Here is a 13,608-nt window from a genome sequence, read left to right as displayed (position 1 = left end):
AAAAGGAAGAGGAAGAATGATGGGCAGGTACACCACTGATTTTGGGAAGGAGGAGGTGTCCTGTGTGCTTCTCCTGCCTGGATTCTTTAAAAGGGGCCGAGACTCAGGAGATGGATCCGGATTGAGTGCACAGCTGTAACTGCTGATGAGCTAATTGCTCCTTATCTCTCAGACCCATTCATCTTCATTTTTTACCAATTACTGAGAATTATCTGTGTTCTCAGTTGGATATGAGAGTTAATCCTTTTTGGTTAAGCTGGCAGTACTGTGAGCAGATTCCAAATCGGAGGGTGAAAAAGCCAGAGCGTGCTCTTTCTAAAGTCTCTATTCAATGGCAGTATTGTTACTTCGTAAGGTTTTTTTCTGCCGTTGCTTAACATACTTTAACGTCTTTTTCCTCCTGTTGTTTTGAGTATGTACACATACACGTATGCTGTTTTTACATTTCTGGTTTTGCAGGTATTTCGCAAAGGGACAAACACACTGGTTATGCACAGCTCAGTTGCATTTCTGAAAAGTTGCATTGTGCAGAAAAAATGGGTGTCTCAAGACAAATGTCAGCCATAGTAGTTAGACATGATATACAAGTGCTTTCTCCTTGTGATAATAAAAATTTAACCTGAAGAATAAGACATTACCCACAAGTTGCTTTCGACATATGACATGCATTTGGCAATCATTCAGACACTCTTTATCACTGTTTTAGGATAAATGGGTAAACCTGCTATCACAAGTCTTCGCAAAGCAGTACTCAAAACACCCTAGAGCAGCACATTATATGTTAAGTGTTTCACTTTCCTGTTAAAAATGCATTTTTGTATTTATTCTGTGGAAATGCCTCTAGATTCCTGGGATAGTGCATCAGATAACAGGTTCTTAGAATTTTGAGTATGAAAGGCGCACTTAAGGGACAAAAAGGAATTTGGCGCAATGAATTTGACGTAAAGAATATTTCGGATGCCAGTAGTGTTTACATTTCTGAGATTTGTTCCCTTGCATTTCACTGCTGGAAAGTGTGAGGCAGCTACTGTGATGTAATAATTTGAACAGTGATTAGCAAATTTATAAAAGGATTGGCGAAACAGTGGTGTTTTTGTGTTAGATAGTCAATAGCATTTAAAAGAAGAGTGAGATGCCTCCCCAGTTCTAAATTGAGCTTGTAGTGTCAGCAGATTGAAGCTCCAGAAACAATGAATTAATGACATGTTAAAAATTGGAATTGGCTAAGGCTGCTTGCTAAGGGTTATAATCTAGGGATGTGTGTGTGATTGGGGTGGTGGAATTTAGGCTTTGAAGCAGCACATATATTGGTGTACTTACCGTAAATCCTTGTATCATTTAAGGTCAGTACGAAAATAAAGCTTTAGTTTATTTCTGGCCCAAACATATATTTGTAACTCCAGTCATAATGGAGCAAAGAAATGTAACAAGAACGTTTTACCATTTTATTTATAAAATACTCTCTTTATGTTAGATCCAAACACTGCGCTACTTTCTATTTTTTCATAATTTGCTTCTTCAGCAAGAAATTTGAACCATAGTTTTAGAATTTTTGGTCTATCTGCTTTCTTTCATTATTGTTGTTGTATCCACTGATGTCCTGACAATTATAGCAACATGATATTTTAAGCATGCCATAATAAGAAATGTGACTTAACTAATTGTATTACTTTGATAAATCCTATTAGAGTCTGTGTGATTCTTCTCCGCAAATATAAGGAAGGAAGTGCCCTGAAATAGCTAAATATTTAAACGCTGTAAGCTTCAGTTTCACTGCAAATGACAGATGAAATTCTCCATAGGCAGGCCATATAAATCTAACTATCATCTGACAAAGTGGGCTCTGGCCTATGAAAGCTTGCACTGCCATAAAACATAGTATTTAAGATGTCACAGAACTGCTTTTTTTTTTTAAAAAAAATGTAACCGACTAACACAACAACCATTAAAGTGTGCAATTCTTCCATAGCTTAAAGGGAGGCGAAAAGGCAAAATACACAGTAGAAACAGTCCAATGTTTCAGGACAAAGTTTCACTCAAATGATACTTTATTAGAAGCTAATGTAAATTTTATTAGTCTTCCAAGAGATTTGCCACCCTATCCTTAAATAGTAAGTTTATTGCTTTTAATCTGAAGTAAAACTCTTAGGGTTACAGTCTAAACCAAATGATTATAAACCTTCCTTTATACTTAAAGTATTATCATTCCAACAACTTTTTCTGGGTTCAGAGCTTCCCTGTGCTTGAACCACAGTTCAGACATGTGCAAATTCATCCTTGCCCTGCAGCTCTGTGGCCAATGATGTATGTACACATCTTACTGATTTTATTATGTTATTATCTACAAGTCTACTTTGACAATTTTCAGGTTGTAACACACACAAGTTGCAATGAACCAATAAGAAGATGCTCCAAAATTTGCTTTCTCCATATGCTTATTTTCCTTACCAGTAATTATAAATTTGGTGTTGAGTAGACCTGGGTTTCATTTTTTCCTCATGTGTTTACAAAGGTGTTTATTGTGTGGTACAAATTTGTCAAAATATTGGGTTGGATGAAACGAATCCCAAGTCAAATGCATTAGCACTGTGTTGTGCCTAAGCACTATTAGAATATTTCATGCAGCAAAGAAAGCCCCAATGCTAGAGTCTAAAAGGTTCCCCACTGAATAGCAAGACTTGCTTTGTACTTGCTGCTTTGGGATTTGCAGTTATTGCAAGTTCTTTCTAGTGGGGAACTGCTTTTGCTCCTGCTTATTTAGCAGATGTGTAAGGAATTTAAACTCTGAGGGAGGAATTCAACTAAGGAGATTGTTCCATTGGCGCAAGCTTTTCAGCTTGCCGGATGGGAAGCTCTCACCCCTCCCCCTCCCCCATGCGCTGTACTGGGGGTTCCCTGACCCAATTTGAGGGGCGTATGGGGGCATGAAGGGGAGGAGAGGGGAAGAAAAGCCCCATTTCACCAGCAAAAGACCTTCCTCTGGCTTGCAGTAGCGTAACTCATTAGTTAACTCTGAACCTAAAAAGTTAAAGGACAATAATCCTTGATATGTAGCCACTTGTGCAATAGAAATCCACTTATGCAGTTGGGTTTCAGTATGAAATATATAGCAGTCTGTGTGGGATGTGTAGAACTGGGGAATTTGGACTCATGAATGTACTGGCCATCATTGCCAGGTAGTAGCCAAGGAGATAAGATTAGCCCAGGTTTCACAGTTTAAGTGTGCCCACAGAGAATACTAGCAGGATATGTAGGTTGATGATTCCATTGGCTTCCGTCAGCACAACTACTACAAGTCATGCATCTCTGCAGAGATGTAGCACGTCACCCTACAAATTCATTTTTTTTGTATCCCCGTCCCCCAAATAGTGATTTAAGTCACTAAACACACAACTCCCACCTCAACCTTTCCTGGTAGTGGTGACTGAATAGCACAGCTTCTGTAGCTGCACCTGTTGCTGCTGACATTTAGTCAGTCATACTATCAGATTTTGGTATTACCTTCATTTCAGCAATGTTGGTCAGCTGGGCTGTTCTCAGTTTTATAACATGCCAGAACATTTCTCAAACTACTGTACAGTGAAAAAAAATAGCTGCATTTCCTAGTAGGTTATAGTATTAAAATATTTTTGCGGCTTGTACAACAGTGTACTAGCAAATGTACTACAATTTTACACATAACGAATTGTTATTGTTGCTTGAAATATGTTGGATTAGTTATTATTACATTGTTGAGTAGAAAAAAAGACACTTCTGTTTTCTTTTGTGTGTGAGAGAGAGAGTTGCTGCAGTTTTTCCCCAGTCACCTAAAGTGGGTGAGGATTTAACCTCATTTTTCTAAACTGTTTCAGCTTCAACTCATAATCTTTGGCAGGGCTCAACAACTTAGCTTCTGATAATGTAGGAAGAAAGATTTTATTTTTAATAAACCTGGCAGCAATCTTATTTCCCCTCGTTATTTGTCATAGCAGTGTACTGGGAGGTACTAACTGTGAAATTGTGCCTGGGCATATGGACTTAAGCAACCTCCTCCTTTAACAAGTTGCCCCACAATTGGAGGGGCAATCAGAGGCTACAAGCTCCCCTTCAACCAAGACTAATCCAACTGCCAAAGTTGTGACAATTGCTATGAGGTAGGCAAAACCATTAGGCTGGAGCCAGTTTGCCGGGTGGACAATTTCCTGCCTGGCACCGAATACACACCCAACAGTGTCATACCAAGGTCAGAATACCCAAGACACAGCATGAACAAAAGGGGGTTGTTGGGTGTAGCATCTGATGAGGGTGACCAGGTGTCGGGACCAGGACAGGCCGCTTTAAATGCCCCGGGAGTGAGCCTGAAGGAAGCCTACCTGCTCCGTCAGGCCTGCCCCTGAGGCAGGCCCTCCCTCCAAGCCTGCCTGTCATTGGCCAATCACGTAGGCAGGCTTGGATCCAAATCCTGGTTGGTGTGGGGAGCTTCCAAACCCCCTTGCCATCCAGGCAGCCCCAGCATCCTGAACCCATGATGGGTCTAGTGGGGGAGGCATCACCAGCCTGCAACGCTGCCTTCCTTGGGAAGGGCCAGTGGACTTTTTTAAAAAATAAGCATCTTAGAAGGAAGTAGTGGATAATTAGGAAAGGGACGGAAAGCAAAGGACAGGACAAGGAAGGTGGAAGGTGACCAGCAGTGTAGACTGGTGAGTATGTTCACTAAGCAAAACTGCGAATGACTACTGCTTGGCAACAGAGAGGGAGGGACCATCTTTCAGCAGTGGCGTAGCGTGGGTTGTCAGCACCCGGGGCAAGGCAAGTAATTTGCGCCCCCTAACCCGTGGATTTTAGCACTCGAGAGAGGTGCGAGCGCACGCCCCCCCAGATGTTGCGCCCGGTGCGGCCGGCCCCCCCTGCACCCCCCACGCTACGCCACTGTCTTTCAGTAGTTAACTTTCCACACCAGCAGGAGCAGCGGAAGTGGGGGTGTCAAAGTCAGGATTGTGTAAGTGCATGGGGTCTGACTGGGGTGTGTGTGTGTGTGTGTGTGTGTGTGTCCACTTCCTGATTGGAGCAACTTGTGCCTGTGCCTCCACCTCTCTGCGTGCACGTTTAATGAGGATCGCCCCTTTGGGGCTCACTCAGAATCACACCCTAGGAAGTTGCTTTTATCTCCACGAAGAGTCTTAATCCAAGACCTGTATCTTTCCTGGGTAGGAAAAATGCCCCAGGGAAGGGAAATTCGATTGTATAAAGGGCTGGCAAGGGAAGTACTACATGCTCTGACCCTCTACATAGCCTGGCTCTCTACTGAAGGTTCCCACTTCCTACGGTTGCTTTTGGGGGGGGGGGGAAGAATAATGGAACTACAAATCATATGTTGCTTGACACAGTGCCTGCTGTGACTTGCTAGTCCCTGGACCCAGTAGGAAGCTCACAGTAATAAAAATAAATTGTACATGACTTAAATTGTGTTGTGTTCTTATTTGACTCAAAAGTCAAACATTGTCCATATGGCTCTTTTTACTTAGAAAAGTAGCCATTAACTTTGTGGATTTCATAAAGGACAGTTGATTTTAGTTATAAGGTTAGAAGTGTGTGCCTTAACATGTTTGAAAATCAGATACCATTTCAACTCATTTCTGTAGGTACCACTAATAATTAGGTACTAATTAATTTATAATTAATCTAGGTACTAATTATGTTTCTTTAAAAGCATTAAAAAATAAAATAAAGTATGATTTCAAGTTTTTTTTTAAGGTTTGTGATGCATCACAGAAACTGGTGGTGATGCTCTCTAAATTTCTATTCGGCACTGGGTTTCTTGCAAACATTTCTTTAATAATGTTTAGATATTCATTCTATATTATGCACCATGAGTTTAAAAATGCACTCTAGCTTCCCATAATTGCTCCCTGCCTCTCTCCTGCTTTCCTCATGGTACTTCAGAAGTGTATGCCCGAACTGGGATATCTTTCTTGGTCTTAGATATAGACCCCTTCTTTCTAGGTTCCAGTTCATAATTTGGTGATCTGCACCAGTTTACAGGTTTGCCCTCAGTGGAAATTACATGAAAGGTTTGGACAAGTAATTTTCAAACTGTCTGTTTAATTCAGTATTCTCTGAGAGCAGTTGTGCCACATTCTGCAGGTGCCTTTGACTATAGTTGAATTAGCTATTTTTAAAAACGTTGATGGATAAACATTTTGTATATTCGGGGGAAATGTGTGTGTAGCTTTGACAGCAATGATGTAGGGAGCCGTGACACTTGAAAGACCAAACAGGAAGGGAGGCAGAAAGGTTTAGAATATGGTTTTTCTTAACAGCAGGTTCTAATGGAAACATGGGCCCTGCATTTATTCAGCACTGAGAGAATTGCTAGTTTGATAATGACTAGGAATGTTGTTATTAAAACAGTGTGTGCAGTTCATTTTCAACAGTTTTGAATTAGAGTCTTCACTAATGAAACGGATACGGTTTCTTTCACAAAGGGCAGATCTGTTAGTTAATATAGCTGCTGCAGTGCCCTGTGGACCATGCCTTTAGCTCTATTTGTATTTCACAGCATGATAAGCAAAGAGTGTTGATTTTCAAGGATCCTGCTGATGAAAGGTAATGGCATTATTACATCTTTATCTCAAAAACAGAACTGTGTGGTAAATGATTCTCCCTTTCTTCCTTGCACCGCCCTCCCCTAATTCTCTCTCCGTTTCCTTATGGCACAAAAGATTTCTTGGTTAGAAAATCCCCTTTTTTATTTCTTTAAGTCACTTTAGCCTTGGAAATGATATGTTATTATTTAATGTCTGCACAGCAAGCCTGAGAGCACCTAATAGCGAGTGGATTGGAAGTGAAGGGCCTCCTGCTTGCAGATATGGATCGGCTCAGTCACACGCTGTACCAGCTGTCATCTCGGCCATACTGCTGTGATTTAATTAGTCTGTTTATGTCCTTTCTAATAATATTTCCATCTCTATGAAAGGGCAAATGCGACAGGGACTTCTTTCCCGCTCTCCGGGTTCCACACACTGAGGAATGTGGCCTACATCCGATATGCTAAGATGCAGGATTGAATCACCATTCCTGTCATTTCAAGCTGTTGATAAATTGTTCAGCCAAGAAATGTACTTACTTCCTTGGGGTCATTTGTGTGCTAGGGCCTATAATCTGCGCTGCAAAGGGACGAGCAAACGAAAGAGAATACAAAGACAAGGATGTTGTGGTTCTGCATAGGAGACCAAATTCCACTAGCGGGATAGAAATTGTTTTAATCATATCTTCCCCCTATTGGTCATGCAAACGCTTGGAATAATTATTTTTATCCTTCCATCAGAAGAAGCTACAACTGCCGCCTGTTAAATTTCATTAGACCAGCATTGCAATCCTATTACATACCTGCTCAAATGCAAACCCTACTGAATTCAGTGGGACGTTCTCCAAAGTCAGCGTGTGTAAGGATTGCAGCCTTAGAGTTAGTAGTGAAATAATGGAGTTTAGATGCACTTTCGTTTGACTTCTTGTACATTTTTGCCACATTGCAAGACCTCAGGTCTAGTATATTTAAACCATAAATATATCAAAATAGAGGGGAAGTGGCCAAGTAGAGGAAGTACTGCCAAAAAAAGGAAAAGGAAAAAAGGTCATTGAGAAGACTCAAAGATGAAGCAGGAAGGCATTTCATTACAGGTTTAGAAACTGGCAGAATGATGTAAGTTAGCAAGTAAACAGAAGTAATCATAATAATTTTACTTAATTGTGGAAAGACCACATCAAATGCTATCTCCCCTTCCCCTTACACCCATCCACCCACCCATACGGACACACCCACACACCCTTTATCCCATCACTGTAATTCAATTGTGAATTTAGTTCCCCCATGTTACTACACAAACTATAAAAACGTCAGGCTTGGGTATCAGCGGGTCACTTTCAAGAGTAGTTAAAAAACCATGGTGTGTATACATGGAACTTCAGAGTGGGAGAGAGCGCAGAGATAGAATATGTTTGGTTTGATAATATATGTAGATGGCCAAATGCTACAAGTGGTAAATGATCAGAATAAATGGAATTATATATATAGCTTGCATAAACACAGAAATAATTATATCCAGTGACAGGAGCCATTGAAGGTTTCAGAAAGTTAAAACCACTAAGGAATGTCCAGGCCTTTTTTAACCATGGTAACTTGATTTATTCCTAGCTTTTTAGCTACAGTGGTACCTCTGGATGCAAACGGGATCCGTTCTGGAGCCCCGTTTGCATACTGAAGCGAACGCAACCCACGTCTGCGCGTGCATGGGTCGCCGCTTCGCTCATTTGCGTAACGTCATTTTGATCGTCTGCGCATGTGCGAGTGGTGAAACCTGCGCATGTGCGAGCGGCGAAACGCGTTCCGTTACTTCTGGGTCTCAGTGGAGCGCAACTCGAAAACTCTCAACCCGAAGATACTTCAACCCGAGGTATTCTTTGGGACTCACTAAGTTATTAAAGTTACAGTAACTATTTTCATAAGGTATCATTCTCCCCCCATCTCAAATATTTTGATTAAAAGTTCCATAAAAGTTACTGCTTAAATTCCACACAGGGAAATGACATAAACAGCACCACATAGTTCTCCTAGCTGTGTAAATGTGTCCAGCCAGGGTGCCTGTGTGCACCGACACAGTGTATGAATATGCCAGCAGTTATATCAGCCATCATAGGAACCAACTCCTAGGGGCCGAGTGGTTTTTGCCCACCCCCAAAATAAAATATTTGAGGGGGCTGCCCCCCCCCAGTTGATGGGCATGGCCATTCAAATGGTGTGCATGCACTGCATCATGTGATTGATTATGCAGGGCGGAGCTTACTTGCCCCCGTCCAATATTTTATTCAAGTTGTCACCCCTGCCAGCCATATACAGTAACAATAGCTGTTAACTCTCTTTCCTCTTGAAGGTGTTTATGTTTTCTGTTGCTTTCGTTTCTCTCTGTGTCTGGAGACACTGAAGCAGGCAGGCAGTCATGTCTTTCTTTGTTCTGATCAATGCTGAATAAAACTTGTAAATAATGCTCTCCTGAGTGCAACTTTTGGCTGTGCATTATCTGCTGATAAAGAGTGTGCATTGGCTCTAGAATGTTCTGGAGCTCATGTCGCTAATTGCTGATACTGCGTGTCTACGGGAGGTCGATGGATCGTCCGGCTGCCGGCTTGGGGGCCATGATGGACTTTATCTCCCTGGCAGTATCCCAACAGAAGGTTGGGCCCAAACTAGACAATACACTAAGTAACTTATTTAAATAGCACCTCTCTCTCTCTCTTTGTGATCAGAACCAAGAGCAAAGGGAGCGTTGCAGTGTTTTCCTTCCCACAAACTTTAGTCCCATTGAAAGCCACCCCCACTCACCCGTTATTCACCCTGAGGAAGAAGATGCCTATATATATATTTTTTTGTTGGGAATTTAACTAGCTTAAACATTCCCCCCTCTCATACCACATCAGAGATATGAGATGTGGTTACATTTGCTTTTAAGGGTGCTTAAAGAAAATAGAGGTATGTTGCACTGCAAAAGGCTTGACAACAAGGACAAAACCTAAACATTCCATTAATACTAAATTTTATTTCTGATGTTCCTCGGTGCCAAATCGGCTTTTGATTTTACCCTCATTTCTCCAATATACTTTTGTAGCAAGTACTGAAATACCTTGAGGTGCTGTTCTAAAGAACAATTCAATCAGATGGCTGGCATTGCTTTAGACGTCTCATGGTCTCACATCATGAGCTACCCTCTGGCATTTCCTACAGTTTCCTTATCACTGTCACGGGGGGTGGGGGATGACGGAATCTTATAAATTATATATTCAAAATATGTTTCCCCGGCTTCTGTTTGGTTTTCAGATACACTCAGTGCTCATTCTAGGACATGCTCCCGGGGCCTTTGAAAAGTATCAGAAACTAACACCACTTAACCCACAAGAAATAAGACTGACATTTAAAACTTAGACTACCATAGGGTTAGGATGAGAAATCAATTTTATGTGCCTATTACTAGTTAATGTTAGCCTCTTCCTTAAAAGTTTGACTCATATCATATAATTTTATTCACTTTTTGTAACGCCACGGATGCCAAACCTGTAAAGGGAATTAATTGAAGTCAAGGCCATTTTTGCAACTGTGATTTCAAAAGTTATCCTCCGCTGCTCATGTTCTTTATTTTAGGAGAATAGCTCAGTTAGTCTGGAATTTAATTAGGCTCGTGCCTCCTCATTCACACAGTAAGGTTAGCAATGGCTGCAGACAGAGTAGTGACTTCTGGGTTGAGGTCCAGATAAATAATTTGCCTATGCAGTGGTGATCCACTGGCAAACTAGAGCTGTACCACATGCAGTTGCTTCAATAACAAGTCACTTTAATAACTGAAAATGGCTTGTCTTTTGAGCAGGAACAACTGCTGATGCAGAAACACCAATTGATGCTCTCCTCTGGGCACACCTGCCACTTCTTTTTGTGTGTTAGACATGGAATCATAGAATCTTAAGAGTTGGAGAGGTTCCTGAGGGTCAGCTAGTCCAGTCCCCTTCAATGCAGGAATCTCAACTAGACCATACATGACACATGGCCATCCAACCTCTGCTGAAAAACCTCCAGTGAAGGAGAGTCCACCACCTCCCATGGCAGTCTGTTCCACTGTTGAAGTTCTTTCTGATGTTTAGTCGGAATCTCCTTTCATGTAACTTGAATCCGTTGGCTTAGGAGAAAACAGGCTTGCTTCATCCTCCATGTGACACCTTTTAGATATTTGAAGATGGCTATCATACCTCATCTCAATCTACTCTTTCCTAGGCTAAACATACCCAGTTCCTTCACCGTTCCTTGTAAGTCTTGGTTTTCAGATCCTTGCTCATCTTGGTTGCCCTCTCCTGCACACATTCCAGCTTTTCAAAATCCTCCTTAAGTTGTGGTGCCCAGAACTGGATATGGCACTCCATGTGTGGTCTGACCAAATCAGAATAGAGTGGTACTATTACTTCCCTTGACTGAGATTCTATACTTCTGTTGATGCAGCCTAGAGTAGCATTAGCTTTTTTTGCTGCTGCATCACACTGTTGACTCATGTGAAGCTTGTGGTCTACCGAGACCCCTAGATCCTTTTCACATGTACTATTGGCAATCTAGGTGTCCCCCATTTTATATTTCTGCAGCTGATCATTCCTTATCTAATTGTCGAGCATTATATTTGTCCCTATTGAAATTCATTAAATTAATATGTAAACCAAATATGTAACTCATGGTTCCTCAAAAAAGTCAGAAAATTGCACTATATGGGTTTGGCCCACATCTCAAGAAACATAAGGCTACATATTTTGGTCTAACCTACATGGAATAACAAACTGATAAAATAGGTGAGATAGACAATACCAAGTGTAAGTAAGGCCCATTCAACCCAGCCAACATATTTATGCAAGGGAACCAGAAATTGCAGTCAGGTTTGTGGTAATTGATACATAAAGGTTCATTCATACATGCAAATCTACAAAACACTTGAATAACAGTGACTACACATTTGGCTTCAAGAAGAATTTGAGAACTAATTGTAATCATAAGCCATAATTCCAACCTTCTTATTCAGTATTTTTATCATGACAGATCTGCTTATCCTCCTGACAACAATATTTTTTACGATAGCAAACAAGTTTTAGTAAATGTTTGATGGTATTTTGTATTTGTAAGATAAACGAATTGTGAGATGTGTGATTGCCTGATGATGTACTCATTTAGTTGTTCTCCCCACCCCACCTTTTACTAATCTCTGTCATGTTGGATTTACAAATGGAACAGAGTGACCTTTGAAACAATGATGGAAACGAAGAGATAAACACAACTTGAAAGGACAAACCAATTAATATAAATGTGTTGCACATAAAACTGATTTGAGTCCATTGCTATCTATGTAAACCTTCTCAGTGCTTACGAGAACAAAGGGTAAAGAAATGATCTGACGTACATATGGTGTATTTTCTTTTTTCTTTTCTTTTTTAAGCAACACTTTTCTGTAGTGTTATAAATTTACCTATCATCTGTGCCTCTCATTGAAGGAAAAGTAAACCTGCATACATGCTCAGTCTCACTCGGGACCAAAAGATCTCTGAAAAAAACAACTTTTGGTAAAATCCCAGGTTTCTGGGCTTCGTGTTTTTAGAGAATTTGAGATCCCATGAATGAAAGTGATGGGGTAATTTATGACCGAAGACCTGCTTTTTCTACTTTGTGTCTCTCATCCAGAGGACCTGACCAGATGCCTATAGAATAATGTTGTTGTTTAGTCGTTTAGTCGTGTCTGACTCTTCGTGACCCCATGGACCAGAGCACGCCAGGCAGTCCTGTCTTCCACTGCCTCCCGCAGTTTGGTCAAACTCATGCTGGTAGCTTCGAGAACACTGTCCCACCATCTTGTCCTCTGTCGTCCCCTTCTCCTTGTGCCCTCAATCTTTCCCAACATCAGGGTCTTTTCCAGGGAGTCTTCTCTTCTCATAAGGTTGCCAAAGTATTGGAGTCTCAGCTTCAGGATCTGTCCTTCCAATGAGCACTCAGGGCTGATTTCCTTCAGAATGGATCGGTTTGATCTTCTTGCAGTCCATGGGACTCTCAAGAGTCTCCTCCAGCGCCATAATTCAAAAGCATCAATTCTTCGGCGACCAGCCTTCTTTATGGTCCAGCTCTCACTTCCGTACATCACTACTGGGAAAACAATAGCTTTAACTATACGGACCTTTGATGTCTCTTATAGAATAATAGAATTGTAGAATTTGAAGGGGGGCTCCGAGAATCACCTATTCCAACCCCCTGCAATAAAAGAATTCTGCCCACAACCGTCGCTAGGTGGGCTCAAACCACCAATGAAAATGCTGTCTATTTTGTGAAACTTGCAGATTTCATTCCCCAGTTGTAGGCTTCTCCCTGAGTTCCTGAGCAGCTCAACACTGGGCCCAGATCCTAAGCTTCATTATTTTTATAATATGTAGGATTTTAATTGATTGTCGTTGCTAGAAACATTCATGAAAATGTGCAGGTGTTGCGGCGCTTAGTAGAAAGGAATGCTTCTGCTTCATCCCACTTTATTGTGGTAATGGCATGTTTTTGTTGGGAGGGGGATAAAAATAGCAGATTATTCTTCTGAGTCAGTTCAAGGGCTGGGGAATATCCCCATCTTGCCTTTTCTTGCTAATCTTCATGGTGCCTTAAACCCATTCCTGTAAGTCTCTAACCACGCATAAACACACTCGTCCCCTTTTCTTACTTTGCAAGTGACAGCAGGGGCGCATTGGGAAAGGAGAGAACAGAGATATTTTCCCTTCCCTCCATCTCCGATACATTATGCGTCTGGGCACAAAGCTGGAGGAACCAAGAGAATCATAGTTCTCCCTTGATATTCATCTTAATTATCCAGATTTCAAGAATGAAAGTATACCGCTCTTTCTGACCACTGTAGCAACTTGGTTTGTGTGTGTGGTGTGTGTGTGTGTGTGTGTGTGTTGGATGTTATTGCATGAAAGTTCGTCCACTGCAAACTTAGCAGCTCACGTGTAAATCGTGCTCAACAAACTAAAAATGCTTCTATGAGACTAGGCTTTATATATATGACAGGACTTCCGGTG

The 13,608-nt window shown here is 41.3% G+C and overlaps 1 protein-coding gene across 9 annotated transcripts in view; it reads left to right on the top strand.

The window, feature by feature from the left end:
• The window catches only part of DACH1 (dachshund family transcription factor 1), a 341,051-nt gene that overhangs the window by 184,050 nt on the left and 143,393 nt on the right, over positions 1-13,608 (top strand). The gene's annotated exons all lie outside the window — the stretch shown is intronic.

The sequence above is a fragment of the Podarcis bocagei genome, assembly GCF_964188305.1.
Source record: "Podarcis bocagei genome assembly, chromosome: 6".
Taxonomy (NCBI): domain Eukaryota; kingdom Metazoa; phylum Chordata; class Lepidosauria; order Squamata; family Lacertidae; genus Podarcis; species Podarcis bocagei.
The sequence above is the reverse complement of the archived record's forward strand: the minus strand, read 5'-3'. Positions and strand labels throughout refer to the sequence as shown.